We start from the raw sequence: 27,489 nt of genomic DNA, 5'->3' as shown, positions 1-27,489 counted from the left end.
ACAGCGGCCATCTTGGATGGCCCCCTCACAAAGGGAAACCCTGCAGTGCAGGGGCATGTCCACCAGGTAGGTATGGTCAATCCCACAGGAGCAGGGTGAGAAAAAGCCCCCACCAGGATAATCACCTGAAATGCCCAGTGAAAAGAGTCAGAGTCTTTACCCACCTAAGAAACATGAGAACCGACATAGTCTTCCTCCAAGAGACACACCTGAGAGAAATGAAATTAAAATGAAAGTCGCTTATTGTCACAAGTAGGCTTCAATGAAGTTACTGTGAAAAGCCCCTAGTCGCCACATTCCGGCACCTGTCCGGGGAGGCTGGTACGGGAATTGAACCGTGCTGCTGGCCTGCTTGGTCTGCTGTAAAAGCCAGCGATTTAGCCTGGTGAGCTAAACCAGCCCGTTGCTTGAGTTCTTTGAGGACTTAATCAGCAGGACCAACAGGGGGTCAGGAAGGGCTGGGTGGGACAGACTTAAATTCCTGCTGCGAGACGAGGGCCAGGGGGTAGCGATACTGTTAAATAAGAGGACGCTGAGGATATCCGGTGGTGGCTATGAAGGAGTAGGTCGCACACTTGGTGGCTCCTGCTCGGATCAGAGCTTTGGACCTTTTCCCCCGATTTTTTAACGGACTTGATTTGAGAAATTGATAATAGAGGCAATTGTGGAGTGGATTCCTACATCGGTGCATGGAGAGGTGGACTAGAAGTGCCCGCAAAGGAAAAAATAGATGAACAGAGAAGGCTTGGGATGAAGCTGCAGCGGGAGAAAGCATTGCGGATGACCGGAGTCCTGGCCTGTCGACCCAGCGGTCAATGGAGCAGCTGATGCAGTTTATTCAGGAGGGCTTCGCCAAGCAGAAACAGGAATGCTTGGACCCGGTTATAAAATCGATTGCGTGGCTGGAACTTAGATTGGATGCCCAAGATCGGGCGATCCAGAAAGTAGAGAAGGCTCTGGCTGAGCAGGACAAACATCAAACTGCGGTGGAGTTGGAGGTGGAGATGCTGGGAGACCAACAGAAAAGGTTCCTGGAGAAGGTGGAGGACCTAGAGAATAGGTCCTGCCAGCAGAACTTGAGAATCACCGGTCTCCCGGAGGGGTCCGAAGGAGCGGGTGCAGGGGCATACATAGCAGGCATGTTCGAGAAGTTGCTGGGGGATGGGATGTTCTCCCAACCCATGGAGGTGGACAGGGTTCACAGAGCGCTCGCGAGGAAGCCGCGAGTGGGGGACCCCCTGAGGGCAATGGTGGTGAGATTCCACAGGTACTTATCATAGAATTTACAGTGCAGAAGGAGGCGATTCGGCCCATCGAGTCTGCACCGGCTCTTGGAAAGAGCACCCTACCCAAGGTCAACACCTCCACCCTATCCCAATAACCCAGTAACCCCACCCAACACTAAGCGCAATTTTGGACACTAAGGGCAATTTATCATGGCCAATCCACCGAACCTGCACGTCTTTAGACTGTGGGAGGAAACCGGAGCACCCGGAGGAAATCCACGCACACACGGAGAGGATGTGCAGGCACAAACAGTGAGCCAAGCCGGAATCGAACCTGGGACCCTGGAGCTGTGAAGCCATTGTGCTATCCACAATGCTACCGCACTTGACAAGGAGCGTATTTTACGGTGGGCCAGGCAGACATGGAGCTGCAAGTGGGAGAACATTATCCTGCAGATCTATCAGGACCTGAGCGTGGAGGTGGCCAGGAGAAGAGTGGGATTCAATCAGATAAAGTCGACACTTTTTAAGAAAAAGGTAAAGTTTGGACTGCTGTATCCGGCCTGTCTCTGTGTCACGTATCAGTAGAACCATTTTTATTTTGAGTCGCCCGAGGAAGTGATGGACTTCACTTCCATGGCCAGTAAACTATGGGTTAAGTGATTGGTCAATAGAGATGCTGTTACAGACATTTAAGGTGATATTTCAGAATATGCAGAATAGATATATTACAATGAGAAAGAAAAATTCCAAGAGAATTAATCTCATTAATGTGGTTAATCAAAAAAAGGTTAAAGATAGTATCAAACTTTTTTTGAACATATTTGTATTCTTCTTCTTTTTCACAACTTCATCCAAATTTACACCCACCAACAAATGATCAATGGTTACAAATACAAAGTCAATCCCCTGGCCAACAATTCCTTCCTCCCATCAATCCCCAGACAACCCTCAACATTTTAAATACAAACATCAAAGAAAAGGAATCAGGAATCCACCCAAACCTAGCTACCAACAATACATTCAGTCCAACACCACACCCCACCTTCCACCACCCCAGTGTGGATGACACTAATATTCAGTGTCATCCAATTCTTGAAGTGCTTAATGAACAAAGCCCATGAGTTGCAGAACCGCTCCACCCCCCCCCCCCCCCCCCCGGGGCCACACCAGGGCACTGAGTGGAGAGACTGACCTCCACCCCAACAGGATCCGCCTTCGGGCGATCAGCAAGGCGAAGGCTAAAACATCTGCCCCGGCACTCGATTCCAACCCTGGCTGATACCCTGAATATGGCTTCCAGAGGCTCAAGCCTCACATGTACCACCTTTGGAATTCCCCTCAACACCTCCCTCCAATACCCCTCCAGCTTTGGACAGGAAAAAAACATATGAACGTGGTTTGCAGGCAACATTAAGATAATATCAAACTTAAAGAAAAAATATTTAATTGTGCAAAGGCAAAACTGAAGATTGGACAGAATATAAAAACAACAAAAATAACTGAAAGATTAATAAGGACATCTCGTGGCAGCCACGTGCTGGTGGCTACTGCCTGAAGGTTTTGGTTTTGTCCCTTTCTGCCCGATTAATGGGCTCTTTTGTTGGAAGGTTTGTGGAACCATGTCATGGGGGGGTGAATTCTCCTCCAAGGATGCATGTTGGCTGGTTACTGCATCCAACAGAAGTCGAATGAGGTGACGGTGTTGGAGGAGAAGGGTCTGCGTGGTGTAGCTGCAGATGGATGGGGACATCGTCGTTACCCACCCCATTGTCAGTGGAGCTGATTAAAGGAAACCTTTGCAACATTGGCTAGAGATGCAGGAGGACTGGTCGAAGGAGATTGAGGGAGCAGTTCTCCTCTTCGTGGTGACATGGAGCGGGTGGAGAAGTGCCTGGAGTTGCAAGGTGTGGCGATCCAAGTGGCAGAAAGGGCGATCACATTCCACAGAGATTGAATTGTAAGTTGGAGGTGGCTCAGTCACCTTCGACCAGTCCTCCTGCATCTCTAGCTAATGCTGCAAAGGTTTCCTTTAATCAGATTGAATTTTAAGTTGGAGATGGTGATGCTGGATGAAGCCTGCAAGGAGCTGGAAATGAGGGTGGACAACCAGGAGAATCCGTCCAGGCGGCAGAATACACATATTTTAGGCCTGCCAGAGAGGGTGGAGGGAACGAGTGCCACATTGATGCTCGATCAATGACTCCAGAAGCGAGATTGGATAACAATTGAAGGCTTTATTGTACTAGATGTTTCCCCCAGCAGCGCAGGTACAGAATGCAGCAGCTAGGGAAACACAGACTCTTATACTCCGCCTTACTGGGCGGAACCAGCAGGCAGGCTTCACCAATGATCTTGCTGTCTCAGGTACCTCCCACACCAATGATCTTGTAGCATCAACCTAGCTACCATAATACCATTTATTTACATGTACATATCAAAATGAAGCAATTAATCGATCGGGGGCCCTGGTCGTCCTCTGTGATCATCGCAGTTTCGGCGGTGATGCAGGCGCCGGCTTGGGCATCTGTGACTCCGGGAGCGTGGCTTCGGCTTCTTCGGTAGCTTCATCAATCCTGGGTGGGACCAGTGGAAGAACTGATCCACCTGGAAAGGGGGCAGCGTGGGGTGCACCGGTGGGAGGGAGGGTGGGGTTGGTGGGGGGGGGGGGGGGCTTGTGGATGGGGATCCAGCGGGCGCCAGGTTTCCGTAGGGAGACTGTATCCTGCCGGCCGTCGGGGTACGCCACGTAGGCGTACTGAGGGTTCGCCATGAAGGAGGTGCACCCTCTCGATCAATGGGTCTGAATTGTGGGCCCGCACATGTTTGCAGAGCAGGATGGGTCCAGGAGCTGCCAGCCTGGTTGGGAGCGAGATCCCAGAGGAGGACTTCCTAGGGAAGACAAGGAGAAGTTCATGAGGTGTTTCATTGGTCGTGGTACACAGCAGTGATCGGATGGAGTGGAGTGGATCGGGAAGGACCTCCTACCAGCGGGAGACTGGGAGATTCCTGGACCGTGGGGCCAGTAGGACGGTCTTCCAGACCGTTCCGTTCTCCCTCTCTACCTGTCCGTTCCCCCAGAGGTTATAGTTGGTCGTCCATGCTCGAGGCAATGCCCTTGCTGAGCAGTAATTGACGCAGTTCGTCACTCATGAAGGAGGACCCCTTATCGCTGTGTATGTAGGCGGGGAAACCGAACAGGGTAAAGGTACTGTGGAGGGCTTTTATGACGGTGGCTGCGGTCATGTCGGGGCAGGGGATGGCGAATGGGAACCAGGAGTGCTTGTCAATCTCGTTCAGGAAGTACGTGTTGAGGTCAGTGGAGGGGAGGGGCCCTTTGAAGTCCATACTGAGGCGTTCAAAGGGACGGGAAGCCTTTACCAGGTGCACTTTCTCTGGCCTGTAGAAGTGCGTCTTGCACTCCACGCAGATTTGGCAGTTCCTGGTGGCGGTCCTAACTTCCTCGATGGAGTGGGGCAGGTTACAGGTCTTGATAAAATGGAAGAATTGAGTGACCCCCCAGGTGGCAGAGGTCCTCATGGAGAGCCCGGAGTCGGTACACTTGTGCGTTGGCACATGCGCCGCGGGCTAGGGCATCAGGAGGGTCGTTTAGCTTCCCGGGACGATACAAGATCTCATAGTTGTAGGTGGAGAGCTCGATCCTCCACCGTAAGATCTTGTCGTTCTTTATCTTGCCCTGCTGTGCATTATCGAACATGAAAGTTACCGACCGTTGGTCAGTGAGGGGCGTGAATCTCCTGCCAGCCAGGTAATGCCTCCAATGCCGCACACCTTCTACTATGGCCTGGGCCTCCTTTTCAACGGAAGAATTATGGATTTCTGAAGCATAGAGGGTGCGTGGGAAGCAGGCCACAGGTCTGCCCGCTTGGTTGAGGGTGGCCGCCAGAGCTACGTCGGATGCGTCGATTGCGTGCATCGTGGCCTTTGCAATGTCTGCTTTGATGCGGCTGAAGGCCTGGCGGGCCTCTGCCGACAGGGGAAAAACCATGGACTGGATTAGTGGGCAGGCCTTGTCCGCATAATTGGGGACCCACTGGGCATAATATGAAAAAAATCCCAGGCAGCATTTCAGGGCCTTGGAGCAGTGGGGGAGGGGAAACTCCATGAGGGGGCACATGGGTTCGGGATCTGGGCCTATAACTCCATCGTGCACTTCGTAGCCGAGGATGGCTAGGTGGTCGATGCTGAACACGCATTTATCCTTGTTGTAGGTTAAGTTAAGGATTTTTGCGGTATGGAGGAATTTTCGGAGGTTGGTGTCGTGGCCGTGCTAGTCGTGGTCGCAGATGGTGACGTTATCGAGGTACGGAAACGTGGCCCACAAACCGTACCGGTCAACCAATCGGTCCATCTCTCGTTGGAATACTAAGACTCTATTCGTGACACCAAAGGGAACCATTAAGAAGTGGTAGAGCCGCCCATCTCCTTCGAATGCAGTGTATTTGCGTTCGCTAGGGCGGGTGGAGAGCTGGTGGTAGGCGAATATGAGATCCACCGTGGAAAAGACCTTGTATCATGCAATCTGATTGACCAAATCAGATATGTGGGGGAGAGGGTCCGAGTCAAGCTGCGTATACCTGTTGATGGTCTGACTGTAATTGATGACCATCCTGTGCTTCTCCCCGGTCTTTACAACGATTACTTGAGCTCTCCAGGTGCTGTTGCTAGCCTCAATAAAGAAAACCTCTTAAAGGTTAAGCTCTGGAGGTTACATTGGAAGTCCAATCCCAGGAACGTGGCAGCGCAGAGGTGAGGGAGGACGTAGAGTCGGAAATTCTGAGACTGGTCCAGGGTCACCGAGGCGAGTCGTGGTAGAGGCTGAAGATTTTCCTCGGGCGGAGTGTGGTCATCCGAATCGGGGTCCTGAGACTCCAGCCAAGGTGGCAGTGCCCACGGGGTGCACGTGGCTTGGGGTGGGCAAGGTGGCGGCGCCCACGCGTCGCACGTGGTTCCTGGGGAACAAGATGGCAGGGCCCGGGGCCCACACATGGCTCAGGAAATTGAAGGTGGCGGCGCCACGGGCCGCACGTGGCCTGCGGAGAGAGTTGTGGCGGAAGCTCCGGTTCGCCCCCGGAGACAGCGGCGACCGGCCGGGCCTGGCATACCGCCACGCAATGGCCCTTTTTGCCACAGCCTTTGCAAATGGAGGAGCGGGCCGGGCAGCGTTGCCGGGGGCGCTTGGCTTGCCCGCAAAAATAACAGCGGGGCCCCCCGGGGTTGCATGGCAGCCACGCGGCACAAGCTTGTGGGGGGATGGGGGATGCATCGGGGTCGGCCACGGGTGGGTTCCAAGCTGCCCAAGGGGCTGCCGCGCGGTCGGGGACGTATGCTCTGGCATTGCGGGAGGCCACATCTAGGGAGCTAGTGAGGGCCTCCTTGAGGCCTAGTGTCTCTTTCTCCAGCAGCCGCTGACGGATTTGGGAGGACAGCATACCTGCAGCGAATGTGTCCCGGTGAGATACCCTCAATTACAACTCGAGAGAGATGATTGGTAATACAAAGGCTTTAATTAGCAGAGAACCAGGCAGCTACGGAGAAGTGTGCTCACTGCACACGGCCCACTGAACATTATCTTATATATGGCTCCCTGGGGGGGGGGGGGGGGAGCTGGAGTCCCCTAGGGTTCCGATCTTAAAGGGATCATTACATTAAAGCTGCAGGATAATCATTCATCACATTCACCCTCTGTTTTAAAAGAAAACACACAGTCCGTCGGGGGTGAAGTGGAATTACAAGGCCAGTCTTTTGGGTGGTCTAATTGTCCTTGTTGACCTTCTCAGCTCCAGCGGTGGTGCGGCGGACACGGGCATCTTTAGTGGGAGTATATTCGGGAGCACGGTGGTCTGAGACTTTGCCTGTGTTGGTGGAGCAGGGGGGTATCCGGGGTGACTAGGGTGATTGGTGCCGGTGCTGGCGGGGGGGGGGGGGGGGGGGGGGGGGGGGGGTGGTGGCGTTAGAGGGGGGGGCGCTGTCGGAGTCGGCAGCAGGTGTGGGGAGGGGAGCGCCGGTAGGGGGGGGGGGGAGCGTCAGTGTGAGAGCCAGCGGGTGCCAGGTCTCGCAGGGAAACTGTCTTGCCTACTGTCGAGGTGCTCGACATAGGCGTTTTGGGGGTTCGCATGCAGCAGCTGGACCCTCTCGACTAGAGGGTAGAGGGTCCGTCTTATGGCTCCTCACGTGCCTCCGGAGTAGAACTGGTCCCAGGGTCGTCAGCCAATGTGGAAGCGAGACCCCAGAGGTGGACTTCCTGGGGAAGACAAACAAGCGATTGTGAGGGGTCTCGTTCGTGGCCATGCAGAGGAGCGACCTAATGGAGTGGAGGGCATGGGGTAGGACCTCCTGCCAGCGGGCGATTGGGAGACTTCTCGACCGTAGGGCTAGAAGGACAGCCTTCCAAACTGTCGCGTTCTCCCTCTCCACCTGCCCGTTACCCCGCGGTTTATAGCTGGTCATTCTGCTCGAGGCGATGCCCTTTTTGAGCAGATACAGACGCACCTCATCGCTCATGAACGTTGCACGACGGTCGCTGTGGATATAGGCGGGGAAACCAAACAGGGTGAAGATGCTGTGCAGTGCCTTGATTACGGTGGCCGAGGTCATATCGGGGCAGGGGACAGCGAATGGGAAGCGGGAGAATTTGTTGTTGACGGTGAGGAAATAGATGTTGCGGTTGGTGGATGGGAGGAGCCGTTTGAAGTCCACGCTTAGTCGGCCAAAGGGCCCAGAGGCTTTCACCAGGCGGGCCTTGTCTGATCGGTAGAAGTGCAGTTTGCACTCCGCGCAGATCTGGCATGCCTTGGTCATGGCCTTAACCTCCTCGGTGGAGTAAGGTAGATTGCGGGACTTGATGAAGTGGGCAAGCCGGGTGACCCCCGGGTGATAGAGGTCATCGCGGATGGCCCGCAGACGGTCTTTCTGCGCGTTGGCGCACGTGCCGCGGGACAGGGCATCTGGGGACTCATTGAGGTTCCCCAGACGATATGTAATATCATACGCGTAGGTGAAGTGTTCGATCCTCCACCTCAAAATTATATCATTTTTTATTTTGCCCCGTTGTGCGTTATCAAACATGAAGACTACCAACCATTGGTCAGCGACGAGGACAAACCTCCTACCGGCTAGGTAGTGCCTCCAGTGCCGCACGGCCTCCACAATGGCTTGTGCCTCCTTCTCGACTGCAGAGTGCCGAATTTCCAAGGCAGTGAGGGTTCGGGAGAAAAATGCTCCTGGCCTGCCTGCCTGGTTGAGGGTAGCAGCCAGGGCGACGCCTGATGTATCGCTTTCTACCTGGAAGGGGATGGTTTTGTCCACCACGTGCATGGCGGCCTTGATAATATCGGCCTTAATACGACTGAAGGCCGGCCGGGCCTCTGCCGTCAGGGGAAAAACCATGGTCTTTATGAGTGGTTGGGCTTTGTCCGCATATCTGGGGATCCACTGGGCGTAATAGGAAAAGAGCCCCAAGCACCGTTTGAATGCCTTGAGCTATGGGGAAGGGGAAGTTCCTGAGGTACCCTCAATCACGACACAGGAGAGAAGATAGATGATTCAAAGGCTTTAATCATCTGAGAACTGTACAGCAGCCGAGAAGTGTGCTCATCACATGCTGCCTGAGTGAGCCTTCTCTTATATACCGTTTCCTGGGGGCGGAGCCAGAGGCGGAGTGCCCCAGGGTTCCAAGCCTGGTCTTAAAGGGCCAATGCATTAAAGGTTAGGTACCGTTACAGCCTCTACTGATAACATTCATCACATTCACCCCCTGTTTTAAAAAAAAACACATAGTCTGTCGGGGGTGAAGTGGAATTATAAGTTCAGACTTGCGGGTGGTTTGACCGTCCGTTTTTGGACCGACCAAAATCTCCGACAAAGACCCCATCTGCAATAACCACAGGTTTACACTAGCACTCACCGACATCACCTTCAAAATGTGGAGACAGGACGGGGGGACATTAACAGTCAGGGACCTATACACTGATGGTAGGGTCACAACACTGGATGAGCTGGCGCAGTTTCCAACGAGCTAAAGGCAACAAACTCAGATACCTAGAGCTTAAAAACTTACTGCGAATGGAGGCAAGGACATACCCCCGACCACCACAACAGACACTATTAGAAGATATCCGAGGCAGAGGGAACTATAGTGACATTTATAAATGACTGCTAGAGAGGGCCAACATTGAACTGGACACGACAAGGAGGAACTGAGAGAAAGATGAGATAGGGTTGGGATTCTGGAGCGAAGCACTGCACAGGGTCAACTCTACCTCCACATGCGTGAGGCTCAACCTAACACAGCTAAAATAGTATAGAGCCCACTTAACCAGAATCCGAATGAGCAGGGTCTTCCCAGAGGTGGAGGACAGATGTGAACAGTGCCAAGGAGGCCCGGCTAGCCACGGCCACATGTTCTGGTCTTGCCCCAGACTTGCTGGGTACTGGACAGCCTTCTTTGAGCCAATGTCCAAGGTGGCAGGGTGAGGATGGAGCCATGCCCGTAAATGGCAGTCTTCAGGGTATCAGACCAGCCAGATCTCTTCATGGGGAGGAGGGTGGATGCCTTTGTCTTTGCTCCCTGATCAGCCACCATAGAATCCTGCAGACTGGCTGTCCAACCTATCAGAATTTCCCCAAATTGAGAAAATCAAATTCGCCGTCCATGGGTCGGAAAAGGGCTTCCACAAAGCATGGGAGCCATTCACCCAACTGTTCCGAGACCTGTTTGTGGCCAACACATGAATAAATAAATAACCAGGAGCGAGGGGGAAATAGCCAGGACAAGACAGAAAGAGGAAAGCGAGAGAGGACCCAGTGGAGTGGGGGGGGGGGGGGGGGGGGGGGGGGGTAAGGTACAGGAGCGAAGCCCGGCAAGAAAGAATGGGGGCAGCAGTGAAGAAGGGGGGAAGGGGTGGTAAGGGAGGAAGGGGGGGAGAACAAAAAAGGGGAGCCAGAAGAGGGTACAGATAAGAGAACAATCAGGGGGGGGGGGGGGGGGAGAGCAGCATCCACAGCACAGCGAGAGAACGCAAAGAAGGACAGGAAGTGGAAACGAGCAATGGCCCAGTTAGATGATCGGAATAAAGGAAAGAAAGCTAAAATTCTCCTTTCTGTTAACAGCCTTATAAATCTCCGATATACTTTCTCTTGCGTAAACACATATCCTTTTGAGTGTTGAAATCTGACTGAGATAATTATAGGGGTCTGAGAGCAGAGCTGGCTAAAGTGCACCAGAAAACGAGGTTAAGGTAGGTCAGGAGAGATGCTGTGGCAGACTTTTAAGAAGATATTTTATAACTCTCAGTGAAGATTTATTCCAATGAGACAGAAAGACTCTTTGAGAAATATGCATCATCCATGGCTAAATAAAGAAGTCAAAGATAGCATTAAATTGAAAGAAACACTGTGGGCGGAGTTCTACGATTGCCGACGCCGAAATCGCGTTTGGAATCGTGGGCGGTGCCGTTTTTGCAATACTCTGTCCCCTCAAAAACGGCGTACTCATGGAGTACACCACACGCCGTATGGACGGCTTCAGGACGTCACCTGAGGCCCTCCTCCGACGTTCCACCCCCGATGGGCCGGGTCCCCGACGGCGTGGGACACATGTGCTCACACTGTTTGGAAACCTCGCGTGGCGGCTGTAGACTGAGTCCAATTGGATTGGCTATAATCTTATAAAATGGTGGAGTGGACTCGAAGGGCCAAATGGCCTCGTCTGCTCCTAATTCCAAGTCCCTTTGGGGAAACACAATCAATTTCCCTGTAAGTGTTGAATCTCCAAAACAATTACTTTTGTGACCTTTCTCCTGCCCACACATCCAAACCTTGTACAGCTGAGCCATTGACGGTGTTGTGAACTTGGCTCCACCATTCTGTTGTAACCTCCAGAGCAACCATCATCCTCATCTGTATTCAAAACTGAATACTGGATACTAGATTCTAGTATACCAGATTTATTTCCATTTGTCGTTTAAGAAAAGCTGTAAACAGAATGGGCATTTGAAGGAAACAAATCTGCAGACCATGGGGATTGAGCAGGGGAGTCGGTTTGCATGGACTTCTCTGTGCTGAGCTATCATGGACTTGATGAGCTGAATGGACTCCTCCTGTGTCATAAATTAATCTGGGCAGGATTTTGTTGGGATGCTGGGGATTCCCGTTCCACAGCCGCCAACCTCCCACCAAAATGGACTTCTGCCCCTCATTCGGACGGATGTCCTGCCTCAGAGAACTGACTGGCTGGCAGTTCTGTAGCTCAGAGGTACCAGCAGCAACAGTGGCGAGGACTGGGACTGCATGCAGTCCACAGATTCAAAGTCCCAGAGTCCACGATCAGGTAAGGGCAGTGTTCGCAGAGTAGGGAAGGGGACGCGACACCTGGCGGAGGCGGGTGGGGGGTTGTGGAGTTTTGATATAGAAGCCGGAGGACGGGATCGTGGAGAAGCATCCAGGGAGACCAGACATTTGGGGCTGACCCAGTGTGGAAAGGGGACTCTTGAGGGCAGTGCTCCTTGTTGCCTGAGGCTCAAGCTGTGTGAAAGGCCAGGCTTTCCTCCAGCTCCTGAACTCCTTCCACCAGTGTCAAAATGCAGCCAGGCAGATAGACGATAGATGAGGGTATGAAAGTAGAGTTAGCAAAATTAAGCAGTAAACTATGGGTTAAGTGATTGGTCAATAGAGATGCTGTTACAGACATTTAAGGTGATATTTCAGAATATGCAGAATAGATATATTACAATGAGAAAGAAAAATTCCAAGAGAATTAATCTCATTAATGTGGTTAATCAAAAAAAGGTTAAAGATAGTATCAAACTTTTTTTGAACGTATTTGTATTCTTCTTCTTTTTCACAACTTCATCCAAATTTACACCCACCAACAAATGATCAATGGTTACAAATACAAAGTCAATCCCCTGGCCAACAATTCCTTCCTCCCATCAATCCCCAGACAACCCTCAACATTTTAAATACAAACATCAAAGAAAAGGAATCAGGAATCCATCCAAACCTAGCTACCAACAACACATTCAGTCCAACACCACACCCCACCTTCCACCACCCCAGTGTGGATGACACTAATATTCAGTGTCATCCAATTCTTGAAGTGCTTAATGAACAAAGCCCATGAGTTGCAGAACCGCTCCACCCCCCCCCCCCCCCCCCCCCCCGGCCACACCAGGGCACTGAGTGGAGAGACTGACCTCCACCCCAACAGGATCCGCCTTCGGGCGATCAGCAAGGCGAAGGCTAAAACATCTGCCCCGGCACTCGGTTCCAACCCTGGCTGATACCCTGAATATGGCTTCCAGAGGCTCAAGCCTCACATGTACCACCTTTGGAATTCCCCTCAACACCTCCCTCCAATACCCCTCCAGCTTTGGACAGGAAAAAAACATATGAACGTGGTTTGCAGGCAACATTAAGATAATATCAAACTTAAAGAAAAAATATTTAATTGTGCAAAGGCAAAACTGAAGATTGGACAGAATACAAAAACAACAAAAATAACTGAAAGATTAATAAGGACATCTCGTGGCAGCCACGTGCTGGTGGCTACTGCCTGAAGGTTTTGGTTTTGTCCCTTTCTGCCCGATTAATGGGCTCTTTTGTTGGAAGGTTTGTGGAACCATGTCATGGGGGGGTGAATTCTCCTCCAAGGATGCATGTTGGCTGGTTACTGCATCCAACAGAAGTCGAATGAGGTGACGGTGTTGGAGGAGAAGGGTCTGCGTGGTGTAGCTGCAGATGGATGGGGTCATCGTCGTTACCCACCCCATTGTCAGTGGAGCTGATTAAAGGAAACCTTTGCAACATTGGCTAGAGATGCAGGAGGACTGGTCGAAGGAGATTGAGGGAGCAGTTCTCCTCTTCGTGGTGACATGGAGCGGGTGGAGAAGTGCCTGGAGTTGCAAGGTGTGGCGATCCAAGTGGCAGAAAGGGCGATCACATTCCACAGAGATTGAATTGTAAGTTGGAGGTGGCTCAGTCACCTTCGACCAGTCCTCCTGCATCTCTAGCTAATGCTGCAAAGGTTTCCTTTAATCTGATTGAATTTTAAGTTGGAGATGGTGATGCTGGATGAAGCCTGCAAGGAGCTGGAAATAAGGGTGGACAACCAGGAGAATCCGTCCAGGCGGCAGAATACACATATTTTAGGCCTGCCAGAGAGGGTGGAGGGAACGCGTGCCACATTGATGCTTGATCAATGACTCCAGAAGCGCGATTGGATAACAATTGAAGGCTTTATTGTACTGGATGTTTCCCCCGCAGCGCAGGTACAGAATGCAGCAGCTAGGGAAACACAGACTCTTATACTCCGCCTTACTGGGCGGAACCAGCAGGCAGGCTTCACCAATGATCTTGCTGTCTCAGGTACCTCCCACACCAATGATCTTGTAGCATCAACCTAGCTACCATAATACCATTTATTTACATGTACATATCAAAATGAAGCAATTAATCGATCGGGGGCCCTGGTCGTCCTCTGTGATCATCGCAGTTTCGGCGGTGATGCAGGCGCCGGCTTGGGCATCTGTGACTCCGGGAGCGTCGCTTCGGCTTCTTCGGTAGCTTCATCAACCCTGGGTGGGACCAGTGGAAGAACTGATCCACCTGGGAAGGGGGCAGCCGTGGGGTGCACCGGTGGGAGGGAGGGTGGGGTTGGTGGGGGGGGGGGCTTGTGGATGGGGATCCAGCGGGCGCCAGGTTTCCGTAGGGAGACCGTATCCTGCCGGCCGTCGGGGTACGCCACGTAGGCGTACTGAGGGTTCGCCATGAAGGAGGTGGACCCACTCGATCAATGGGTCTGAATTGTGGGCCCGTACATGTTTGCGGAGCAGGATGGGTCCAGGAGCTGCCAGCCTGGTTGGGAGCGAGATCCCAGAGGAGGACTTCCTAGGGAAGACAAGGAGAAGTTCATGAGGTGTTTCATTGGTCGTGGTACACAGCAGTGATCGGATGGAGTGGAGTGGATCGGGAAGGACCTCCTACCAGCGGGAGACTGGGAGATTCCTGGACCGTGGGGCCAGTAGGACGGTCTTCCAGACCGTTCCGTTCTCCCTCTCTACCTGTCCGTTCCCCCAGAGGTTATAGCTGGTCGTCCATGCTCGAGGCAATGCCCTTGCTGAGCAGTAATTGACGCAGTTCGTCACTCATGAAGGAGGACCCCTTATCGCTGTGTATGTAGGCGGGGAAACCGAACAGGGTAAAGGTACTGTGGAGGGCTTTTATGACGGTGGCTGCGGTCATGTCGGGGCAGGGGATGGCGAATGGGAACCAGGAGTGCTCGTCAATCACGTTCAGGAAGTACGTGTTGAGGTCAGTGGAGGGGAGGGGCCCTTTGATGTCCATGCTGAGGCGTTCAAAGGGACGGGAAGCCTTTACCAGGTGCACTTTCTCTGGCCTGTAGAAGTGCGTCTTGCACTCCACGCAGATTTGGCAGTTCCTGGTGGCGGTCCTAACTTCCTCGATGGAGTGGGGCAGGTTAAAGGTCTTGATAAAATGGAAGAATTGAGTGACCCCCCAGGTGGCAGAGGTCCTCATGGAGGGCCTGGAGTCGGTACACTTGTGCGTTGGCACATGCGCCGCGGGCTAGGGCATCAGGAGGGTCGTTTAGCTTCCCGGGACGATACAAGATCTCATAGTTGTAGGTGGAGAGCTCGATCCTCCACCGTAAGATCTTGTCGTTCTTTATCTTGCCCTGCTGTGCATTATCGAACATGAAAGTTACCGACCGTTGGTCAGTGAGGGGCGTGAATCTCCTGCCAGCCAGGTAATGCCTCCAATGCCGCACACCTTCTACTATGGCCTGGGCCTCCTTTTCAACGGAAGAATTATGGATTTCTGAAGCATAGAGGGTGCGTGGGAAGCAGGCCACAGGTCTGCCCGCTTGGTTGAGGGTGGCCGCCAGAGCTACGTCGGATGCGTCGCTCTCGACCTGGAAAGGAAGCGATTCATTGATTGCGTGCATCGTGGCCTTTGCAATGTCTGCTTTGATGCGGCTGAAGGCCTGGCGGGCCCCTGCCGACAGGGGAAAAACCATGGACTGGATTAGTGGGCGGGCCTTGTCCGCATAATTGGGGACCCACTGGGCATAATATGAAAAAAATCCCAGGCAGCATTTCAGGGCCTTGGAGCAGTGGGGGAGGGGACACTCCATGAGGGGGCACATGGGTTCGGGATCTGGGCCTAGAACTCCATCGTGCACTTCGTAGCCGAGGATGGCTAGGTGGTCGATGCTGAACACGCATTTATCCTTGTTGTAGGTTAAGTTAAGGATTTTTGCGGTATGGAGGAATTTTCGGAGGTTGGTGTCGTGGCCGTGCTAGTCGTGGTCGCAGATGGTGACATGATCGAGGTACGGAAACGTGGCCCACAAACCGTACCGGTCAACCAATCAGTCCATCTCTCGTTGGAATACTAAGACTCTATTCGTGACACCAAAGGGAACCATTAAGAAGTGGTAGAGCCGCCCATCTCCTTCGAATGCAGTGTATTTGCTGTCGCTAGGGCGGATGGAGAGCTGGTGGTAGGCGAATTTGAGATCCACCGTGGAAAAGACCTTGTATTATGCAATCTGATTGACCAAATCAGATATGTGGGGGAGAGGGTACGAGTCAAGCTGCGTATACCTGTTGATGGTCTGACTGTAATTGATGACCATCCTGTGCTTCTCCCCGGTCTTTACAACGACTACTTGAGCTCTCCAGGTGCTGTTGCTAGCCTCAATAAAGAAAACCTCTTAAAGGTTAAGCTCTGGAGGTTACATTGGAAGTCCAATCCCAGGAGCGTGGCAGTGCAGAGGTGAGGGAGGACGTAGAGTCGGAAATTCTGAGACTGGTCCAGGGTCACCGAGGCGAGTCGTGGTAGAGGCTGAAGATTTTCCTCGGGCGGAGTGTGGTCATCCGAATCGGGGTCCTGAGACTCCAGCCAAGGTGGCAGTGCCCACGGGGTGCACGTGGCTTGTGGTGGGCAAGGTGGCGGCGCCCACGCGTCGCACGTGGTTCCTGGGGAACAAGATGACAGGGCCCGGGGCCCACACATGGCTCAGGAAATTGAAGGTGGCGGTGCCACGGGCCGCACGTGGCCTGCGGAGAGAGTTGTGGCGGAAGCTCCGGTTCGCCCCCGGAGACAGCGGCGACCGCCCTGGCCTGGCATACCGCCACGCAATGGCCCTTTTTGCCACAGCCTTTGCAAATGGAGGAGCGGGCCGGGCAGCGTTGCCGGGGGCGCTTGGCTTGCACAGCACCTTCACCCTGTTTGGTTTCCCCGCCTATATCCACAGCGACCGTCGTGCAACGTTCATGAGCGATGAGGTGCGTCTGTATCTGCTCAAAAAGGGCATCGCCTCGAGCAGAATGACCAGCTATAAACCGCGGGGAAAACGGGCAGGTGGAGAGGGAGAACGCGACAGTTTGGAAGGCTGTCCTTCTAGCCCTACGGTCAAGAAGTCTCCCAATCGCCCGCTGGCAGGAGGTCCTACCCCATGCCCTCCACTCCATTAGGTCGCTCCTCTGCATGGCCACGAACGAGACCCCTCACAATCGCTTGTTTGTCTTCCCCAGGAAGTCCACCTCTGGGGTCTCGCTTCCACATTGGCTGACGACCCTGGGACCAGTTGTACTCCGGAGGCACGTGAGGAGCCATAAGACGGACCCTCTACCCTCTAGTCGAGAGGGTCCAGCTGCTGCATGCGAACTCCCAAAACGCCTACGTCGAGCACCTCGACAGTAGGCAAGACAGTTTCCCTGCGAGACCTGGCACCCGCTGGCTCTCACACTGACGCCCCCCCCCCCTACCGGCGCTCCCCTCCCCACACCGGCTGCCGACTCCGACAGCGTCCCCCCCTCTAACGCCACCACCCCCCCCCCCCCCCCCCCCCCCCCCCCGCCAGCACGGCACCAATCACCCTAGTCACCCCGGATACCCCCCTGCTCCACCAACACAGGCAAAGTCTCAGACCACTGTGCTCCCGAATATACTCCCACGAAAGATGCCCGTGTCCGCCGCACCACCGCTGGAGCTGGGAAGGTCAACAAGGACAATTAGACCACCCAAAAGACTGGCCTTGTAATTCCACTTCACCCCCGACGGACTGTGTGTTTTCTTTTAAAACAGAGGGTGAATGTGATGAATGATTATCCTGCAGCTTTAATGTAATGATCCCTTTAAGATCGGAACCCTAGGGGACTCCAGCTCCCCCCCCCCCCCAGGGAGCCATATATAAGATAATGTTCAGTGGGCCGTGTGCAGTGAGCACACTTCTCCGTAGCTGCCTGGTTCTCTGCTAATTAAAGCCTTTGTATTACCAATCATCTCTCTCGAGTTGTAATTGAGGGTATCTCACCGGGACACATTCGCTGCAGGTATGCTATCCTCCCAAATCCGTCAGCGGCTGCTGGAGAAAGAGACACTAGGCCTCAAGGAGGCCCTCACTAGCTCCCTAGATGTGGCCTCCCGCAACGCCAGAGCATACGTCCCCGACCGCGCGGCAGCCCCTTGGGCAGCTTGGAACCCACCCGTGGCCGACCCCGATGCATCCCCCATCCCCCCACAAGCTTGTGCCGCGTGGCTGCCATGCAACCCCGGGGGGCCCCGCTGTTATTTTTGCGGGCAAGCCAAGCGCCCCCGGCAACGCTGCCCGGCCCGCTCCTCCATTTGCAAAGGCTGTGGCAAAAAGGGCCATTGCGTGGCGGTATGCCAGGCCCGGCCGGTCGCCGCTGTCTCCGGGGGCGAACCGGAGCTTCCGCCACAACTCTCTCCGCAGGCCACGTGCGCCGCCACCTTCAATTTCCTGAGCCATGTGTGGGCCCCGAGCCCTGCCATCTTGTTCCCCAGGAACCACGTGCGATGCGTGGGCGCCGCCACCTTGCCCACCCCAAGCCACGTGCACCCCGTGGGCACTGCCACCTTGGCTGGAGTCTCAGGACCCCGATTCGGATGACCACACTCCGCCCGAGGAAAATCTTCAGCCTCTACCACGACTCGCCTCGGTGACCCTGGACCAGTCTCAGAATTTCCGACTCTACATCCTCCCTCACCTCTGCGCTGCCACGCTCCTGGGATTGGACTTCCAATGTAACCTCCAGAGCTTAACCTTTAATTCGGCGACCCTATACCCCCCTCACTGTCTGCAGCCTCGCAACCCTCATGGTCGACCCGCTTTCCCTTTTTGTGAACCTCACCCCGGATTGCAAACCCGTCGCCACCAGGAGCAGACGGTACAGTGCCCAGGACCGGACCTTCATTAGGTTGCAAGTCCAGCGGTTCCTGAAAGAAGGTGTTATTGAGGCTAGCAACAGCCCCTGGAGAGCTCAAGTAGTCATTGTAAAGACCGGGGAGAAGCACAGGATGGTCATCAATTACAGTCAGACCATCAACAGGTATACGCAGTTTGACTCGTACCCTCTCCCCCACATATCTGATTTGGTCAATCAGATTGCATAATACAAGGTCTTTTCCACGGTGGATCTCATATTCGCCTACCACCAGATCTCCACCCGCCCTAGCGAACGCAAATACACTGCATTCGAAGGAGATGGGCGGCTCTACCACTTCTTAAGGGTTCCCTTCGGTGTCATGAATAGAGTTTTAGTATTCCAACGAGAGATGGACCGATTGGTTGACCGGTACGGTTTGTGGGCCACGTTTCCGTACCTCGATAACGTCAACATCTGCGACCACGACTAGCACGGCCACGACACCAACCTCCGAAAATTCCTCCATACCGCAAAAATCCTTAACTTAACCTACAACAAGGAAAAATGCGTGTTCAGCATCGACCACCTAGCCATCCTCGGCTACGAAGTGCATGATGGCGTTATAGGCCCAGATCCCGAACCCATGTGCCCCCTCATGGAGTTTCCCCTCCCCCACTGCTCCAAGGCCCTGAAATGCTGCCTGGGATTTTTTTCATATTATGCCCAGTGGGTCCCCAATTATGCGGACAAGGCCCGCCCACTAATCCAGTCCATGGTTTTTCCCCTGTCGACAGACGCCTGCCAGGCCTCCAGCCGCATCAAAGCAGACATTGCAAAGGCCACGATGTACGCAATCAATGAATCCCTTCCCTTCCAAGTCGATAGCGACGCATCTGACGTAGCTCTGGCGGCCACCCTCAACCAAGCGGGCAGACCCGTGGGCTGCTTCCCACGCACCCTCTATGCTTCAGAAATCCATAATTCTTCCTTTGAAAAGGAGGCCCAGGCCATAGTAGAAGCTGTGCGGCATTGGAGGCATTACCTGGCCGGCAGGAGATTCACGCCCCTCACTGACCAACGGTCGGTAACTTTCATGTTCAATAATGCACAGCGGGGCAAGATAAAGAACGACAAGGTCTTATGGTGGCGGATCGAGCTCTCCACCTACAACTATGAGATCTTGTATCGTCCCGGGAAGCTAAACGACCCTCCTGATGCCCTAGCCCGCGGCACATGTGCCAACGCACAAGTGTACCGACTCCAGGCCCTCCATGAGGACCTCTGCCACCTGGGGGGTCACTCAATTCTTCCATTTTATCAAGACCTGTAACCTGCCCCACTCCATCGAGGAGGTCAGGACCGGGAACAGGAACTGCCAAATCTGCGTGGAGTGCAAGCCGCACTTCTACAGGCCAGAGAAAGTGCACCTGGTAAAGGCTTCCCGTCCCTTTGAACGCCTCAGTATGGACATCAAAGGGCCCCTCCGCTCCACTGACCTCAACACGTACTTCCTGAACGTGATTGACGAGCACTCCTGGTTCCCATTCGCCATCCCCTGCCCCGACCTGACCGCAGCCACCGTCATAAAAGCCCTCCACAGTACCTTTACCCTGTTCGGTTTCCCCGCCTACATACACAGCGATAAGGGGTCCTCCTTCATGAGTGACGAACTGCGTCAATTACTGCTCAGCAAGGGCATTGCCTCGAGCATGGACGACCAGCTATAACCTCTGGGGGAACGGACAGGTAGAGAGGGAGAACGGAACGGTCTGGAAGACCGTCCTACTGGACCCACGGTCCAGGAATCTCCCAGTCTCCCGCTGGTAGGAGGTCCTTCCCGATCCACTCCACTCCATCCGATCACTGCTGTGTACCACGACCAATGAAACACCTCATGAACTTCTCCTTGTCTTCCCTAGGAAGTCCTCCTCTGGGACCTCGCTCCCAACCAGGCTGGCAGCTCCTGGACCCATCCTGCTCCGCAAACATGTACGGGCCCACAATTCAGACCCATTGATCGAGAGGGTCCACCTCCTTCATGGCGAACCCTCAGTACGCCTACGTGGCGTACCCCGACGGCCGGCAGGATACGGTCTCCCTACGGAAACCTGGCGCCCGCTGGATCCCCATCCACAAGCCCCCCCCCCCCCACCAACCCCACCCTCCCTCCCACCGGTGCACCCCACGGCTGCCCCCTTCCCAGGTGGATCAGTTCTTCCACTGGTCCCACCCAGCGTTGATGACGCTACCGAAGAAGCCGAAGCCACGCTCCCGCAGTCAGCAGATCTGGCATGCCTTGGGCATGGCCTTAACCTCCTCGGTGGAGTAAGGTAGATTGCGGGACTTGATGAAGTGGGCAAGCCGGGTGACCCCCGGGTGATAGAGGTCATCGCGGATGGCCCGCAGAAGGTCTTTCTGCGCGTTGGCGCACGTGCCGCGGGACAGGGCATCTGGGGACTCATTGAGGTTCCCCAGACGATATGTAATATCATACGCGTAGGTGAAGTGTTCGATCCTCCACCTCAAAATTATATCATTTTTTATTTTGCCCCGTTGTGCGTTATCAAACATGAAGACTACCAACCATTGGTCAGTGACGAGGACAAACCTCCTACCGGCTAGGTAGTGCCTCCAGTGTCGCACGGCCTCCACAATGGCTTGTGCCTCCTTCTCGACTGCAGAGTGCCGAATTTCCAAGGCAGTGAGGGTTCGGGAGAAGAACGCTACTGGTCTGCCCGCCTGGTTGAGGGTAGCAGCCAGGGCGACGCCTGATGCATCGCTTTCTACCTGGAAGGGGATGGTTTTGTCCACCACGTGCATGGCGGCCTTGATAATATCGGCCTTAATACGACTGAAGGCCGACCAGGCCTCAGATGTCAGGGGAGAAACCGTGGTCTTTATGAGTGGTCGGGCTTTGTCCGCATATCTGGGGAACCACTGGACGTAATAGGAAAATAGCCCCAAGCACCATTTGAGTGCCTTGAGCTACGGGGATGGGGAGGCTCCTGAGGTACCCTCAATCACGACACAGGAGAGAAGATAGATGATTCAAAGGCTTTAATCATCTGAGAACTGTACAGCAGCCGAGAAGTGTGCTCATCACATGCTGCCTGAGTGAGCCTTCTCTTATATACCGTTTCCTGGGGGCGGAGCCAGAGGCGGAGTCCCCCAGGGTACCAACCCTGGTCTTAAAGGTCCAATGCATTAAAGGTAAGGTACCGTTGTAGCCGCTACTGATAACATTCATCACATTCACCCCCTGTTTTAAAAAAAAACACATAGTCCGTCGGGGGTGAAGTGGAGTTATAAGTTCAGTCTTGCGGGTGGTTTGACCGTCCGTGCTGACTTTCTCTGCTACGGTGGTGGTGCCGTGGATACGGTCGGTATTGATGGTGGTATATCTGGGCGCACGGTTGACTGAGCCGTTGCCCGACTTGGAGCGGGGGGGTATCCGGGATGACTAGGGTGATCGGTGCTGGCGACGGCTGGGGGCAGGGGACGCTATGGGGGGGGCGGTGTCGGGGTCGACTGTCGGTGCGGGGAGGGGAGCGTAGGTAGGAGAGGGGGGGATTGGTGGGGATAACGTCGGGGTCGATGGGCGAGCCAGCAGGGTCGGTGGGAGAGCCAGCGGGTGCCAGGTCTCGCAGGGAGACGGTATCCTGCCTGCCGTCGGGGTGCTCGACGTAGGCATATTGAGAGTTTGCGTGCAGCAGGTGGACCCACTCGAATACGGGATCTGATTTATGGCTCCACATGTGTCTCCGGAGTAGAACTGGTCCCGGAGTCGTCAGCCAACGTGGAAGCGAGACCCCAGAGGTGAACTTCCTGGAGAAGACAAACAAACGATTGTGAGGGGTCTCGTTCGTGGCCGTACAGCGGAGCGACCTAATGGAATGTAGGGCATCGGGTAGGACCTCCTGCCAGCGGGTGATAGGGAGACTCCTTTACCGTAGGGCTAGGAGGACAGCCTTCCAAACTGTCGCGTTCTCCCTCTCCACCTGCATTTCCCCGTGGGTTATAGCTCATCGTTCTGCTCGAGGCGATGCCCTTGCTGAGCAGATATCGACGCAGCTCATCGCTCATGAACAATGTATCCCGGTCGCTGTGGATATAAGCGGGGAAACCAAACAGAGTGAAGATGCTGCGCAGTGCCTTGATCACGGAGGCCGAGGTAGTATCGGGGCAGGGGACAGCAAAAGGGAAGCGGGAGAATTCATCGATGACGGTGAGGAAATAGATGTTGCGGTTGTTGGACGGGAGAGGCCCTTTGAAGTCCACACTTAGTCGCTCAAAGGGCCCAGAGGCCTTTATCAGGCGGGCCTTGTCTGGTCGATAGAAGTGCGGTTTGCACTCCACGCAGATCTGGCATGCCTTAGTCATGGCCTTGACCTCCCCTGTGGAGTAGGGTAGGTTGCGGGACTTGATGAAGTGGGCAAGCCGGGTGACCCCTGGGTGGCAGAGGTCATCGTGGATAGCTCTCAGGCGGTCTTTGTGCGCGTTGGCGCACGTGCCACGGGACAGGGCATCAAGAGGGCTCGTTGAGCTTCCCCGGGCGATATTTAATATCGTACGTATAGGTGGAGAGCTCTATTCTCCACCTCAGAATTTTGTCATTCTTTATTTTGACCCGTTGTGCGTCATCGAACATAAAGGCGACCGACCGTTGGTCGGTGACGAGGGTGAACCTCGGAGAAAAGCCCCAAGCTCCGTTTGAGTGCCTTGAGGCTACGGAAAAGGGGGAGTTCCTTAAGGGGACGCATGCGGTCGGGGTCTGGGCCTAGGACCCCGTTTTCCACGACGTAGCCGAGGATGGCTAGCCGGGTTGTATGGAACATGCATTTCTCTTTGTTGTACGTGAGGTTTAGGGCCCGGGCAGTCTGGAGGAACTTCCTCAGGTTTGCGTCGTGGTCCTGCTGGTCATGGCCGCAGATGGTGACGTTGTCCAAGTACGGGAAGGTCGCCCGTAAGCCGTACTGGTCCACCATTTGATCCATCGCCCTCTGGAAAACGGAGACTCTGTTTGTGACACCAAAAGGGACCCTGAGGAAGTGAAACAGCTGACCGGCTGCTTCAAAAGCCGTGTAGGGGCGGTCCTCTGAGCGGATAGGGAGTTGATGGTAGGCCAATTTCAGGTCAACCGTGGAGAATACCCGATACTGGGCGATGTGAGTCACCATTTCTGCTATGCGGGGAAGTGGGTAAGCATCGAGTTGCGTAAAGCAGTTTATGGTCTGGCTATAATCCACTACCATTCGTTGCTTTTCCCCGGAGCGGACTACCAATACTTGAGCCCTCCAACTAGGGCTGTTGTTGGCCTCTATGACCCCCTCTTTTAGTAGCCGCTGAACCTCTGACTTGATAAAAGTCAGGTCTTGGGTACTGTACCGGCGACTCCTGGTGGCGACGGGCTTACAGTCGGGAGTGAGGTTCGCGCAGAGGGGGGATGGCGCAACTTTGAGTGTCGCCAAGCTGCATACCGTGAGTGGGGGCAGGGGCCCGCTGAACTTCAGTGTCAGGCTCCGGTGGCTGCACTGAAAGTCCAGACTGAGCAGTAAAGTTTAAAACGGGTGTATTCAGCGCCTTGAATTGCGAGGTCATCAACACAATACTCCATGATTTGGACCGAATGGGACCCAGAGGCGAGGGTGATAGTTTGGGAGGCGGGGTGGGTGCGCAGAGAGCAGCGTCTTACCATGTCTGGATGGATAAAGCTTTCCGTGCTCCCGGAGTCGAATAGGCAGGGAGTGTCGTGGCCGTTGATTCACACCCGCATCATCGAGTTACGCAGGTGTTTCGGCCGCGATTGATCGAGCGTGATCACTGCTAGTTGCGGGTAGTCAGAGTCCTCGGTTAAGTCGGACTCACAAAATGGCCGCCGGAGTCACAAAATGGCCGCTGCCGTCGGTCGCACGTGTCGGGATTCGAAGATGGCCGCTGCCAAGATAGCCGCTCCCACGACTCGCACGAGGTCGATGACACGTCGGAAGTGGGCATGTCCGGCCGCCGCTCGGCCACGTTGAGGGGCCTGTGAGACCGGTAGCTTGATTTCTGGGCCTGGTGAGGGTTTTGTTTGTGGCCTTTGGGGCCAGCCAGGCAGACTTTAGCGAAGTGCCCTTTCTTCCCGCAGTCGTTGCAGATCGCGGAGCGGGCCGGGCAACGTTGCCGTGGGTACTGACCTTGCCCACAGAAATAGCATGGGGAACCCCCAGAGTGAGCGGATCACCACGCAGCGCAGGCCTGTAGCGTGGCCGAGTCTGGTGGGGACCGAGAGGGGTTTGCAAGGTCCGTGGAGTATGTACGGAGGTTACGGTGGGCCGTTTCTAGGGAAGAGGCGAGCGTTACCGTGCCTTGCAGATCCTTAGCCCTGTCTTCCAGGAGCCGCTGCCGGGTGTACGAGGACCTGATACCGGACACAAAGGCATCGCGAATATGCAAGTTCATGTGGGTTTCTGCCGTCACTGCTTTATGGTTGCAGTTCCTCGCAAGCGCAGTGAGTCTTTCCAAGTACTCGTCCAGAGTTTCCCCGGAACGCTGGCTGCAGGTTGAGAGCAAATGTCTGGTGTGTACCTGTGGTGTATGTAATAGAACATAGAACATAGAACGATACAGCGCAGTACAGGCCCTTCGGCCCTTGATGTTGCACCGACATGGAAAAAAAACTAAAGGCCATCTAACCTACACTATGCCCTTATCATCCATATGCTTATCCAATAAATTTTTAAATGCCCGCAATGTTGGCGAGTTCACTACTGTTGCAGGTAGGGCATTCCACGGCCTCACCACTCTTTGCGTAAAAAACCCACCTCTGACCTCTGTCCTATATCTATTACCCCTCAATTTAAGGCTATGTCCCTTCGTGCTAGCCACCTCCATCCGCGGGAGAAGGCTCTCGCTGTCCACCCTATCTAACCCTCTGATCATTTTGTATGCCTCTATTAAGTCACCTCTTAACCTTCTTCTCTCTAACGAAAACAACCTCAAGTCCATCAGCCTTTCCTCATAAGATTTTCCCTCCATACCAGGCAACATCCTGGTAAATCTCCTCTGCACTCGTTCCAAAGCTTCCACGTCCTTCCTATAATGAGGCGACCAGAACTGTACGCAATACTCCAAATGCGGCCGTACTAGAGTTTTGTACAACTGCAACATGACCTCATGGCTCCGGAACTCAATCCCTCTACCAATAAAGGCCAACACACCATAGGCCTTCTTCACAACCCTATCAACCTGGGTGGCAACTTTCAGGGATCTATGTACATGGACACCAAGATCCCTCTGCTCATCCACACTACCAAGAATTTTACCATTAGCCAAATATTCCGCATTTCTGTTATTCTTTCCAAAGTGAATCACCTCACACTTCTCCACATTAAACTCCATTTGCCACCTCTCAGCCCAGCTCTGCAGCTTATCTATGCCCCTCTGTAACCTGCAACATCCTTCCGCACTGTCTACAACTCCACCGACTTTAGTGTCGTCTGCAAATTTACTCACCCATCCTTCTGCGCCCTCCTCTAGGTCATTTATAAAAATGACAAACAGCAACGGCCCCAGAACAGATCCTTGTGGTACGCCACTCGTAACTGAACTCCATTCTGAACATTTCCCATCAACTACCACTCTCTGTCTTCTTTCAACTAGCCAATTTCTGATCCACATCTCTAAATCACCCTCAATCCCCAGCCTCCGTATTTTCTGCAATAGCCGACCGTGGGGAACCTTATCAAACGCTTTACTGAAATCCATATACACCACATCAACTGCTCTACCCTCGTCTACCTGTTCAGTCACCTTCTCAAAGAACTCGATAAGGTTTGTGAGGCATGACCTACCCTTCACAAAACCATGCTGACTATCCCTAATCATATTATTCCTATCTAGATGATTATAAATCGTATCTTTTATAATCCTCTCCAAGACCTTACCCACCACAGACGTTAGGCTCACCGGCCTATAGTTACCGGGGTTATCTCTACTCCCCTTCTTGAACAAAGGGACCACATTTGCTATCCTCCAGTCCTCTGGCACTATTCCTGTAGCCAATGATGACCTAAAAATCAAAGCCAAAGGCTCAGCAATCTCTTCCCTGGCTTCCCAGAGAATCCTAGGATAAATCCCATCCGGCCCCGGGGACTTATCTATTTTCACCTTGTCTAGAATTGCCAACACTTCTTCCCTACGCACCTCAATGCCATCTATTCTAATAGCCTGGGTCTCAGCATTCTCCTCCACAATATTATCTTTTTCTTGAGTGAATACTGACGAAAAGTATTCATTTAGTATCTCGCTTATCTCCTCAGCCTCCACACACAACTTCCCACCACTGTCCTTGACTGGCCCTACTCTTACCCTAGTCATTCTTTTATTCCTGACATACCTATAGAAAGCTTTTGGGTTTTCCTTGATCCTACCTGCCAAAGACTTATCATGTCCCCTCCTTGCTCGTCTCAGCTCTCTCTTTAGATCCTTCCTCGCTTCCTTGTAACTATCAAGCGCCACAACTGAAACTTCATGCCTCATCTTCACATAGGCCTCCTTCTTCCTCTTAACAAGAGATTCCACTTCATTGGTAAACCACGGTTCCCTCACTCGACCCCTTCCTCCCTGCCTGACTGGTACGTACTTATCAAGAACATGCAATAGCTGTTCCTTGAACAAGCTCCACATATCCAGTGTGCCCAACCCTTGCAGCCTACTTCTCCAACCAACACATCCTAAGTCATGTCTAATGGCATCATAATTGCCCTTCCCCCAGCTATAACTCTTGCCCTGCGGGGTATACTTATCCCTTTCCATCACTAACGTAAAGGTCACCGAATTGTGGTCACTGTTTCCAAAGTGCTCACCTACCTCCAGATCTAACACCTGGCCTGGTTCATTACCCAAAACCAAATCCAATGTGGCCTCGCCTCTTGTTGGCCTGTCAACATATTGTGTCAGGAAACCCTCCTGCACACATTGTACAAAGAACGACCCATCTAATGTACTCGAACTATATCTTTTCCAGTCAATATTTGGAAAGTTAAAGTCTCCCAGAACAACTACCCTGT

This window comes from Scyliorhinus canicula, chromosome 1, assembly GCF_902713615.1.
Source record: "Scyliorhinus canicula chromosome 1, sScyCan1.1, whole genome shotgun sequence".
NCBI classification, from domain to species: domain Eukaryota; kingdom Metazoa; phylum Chordata; class Chondrichthyes; order Carcharhiniformes; family Scyliorhinidae; genus Scyliorhinus; species Scyliorhinus canicula.
This window is presented reverse-complemented; position numbering follows the sequence as displayed.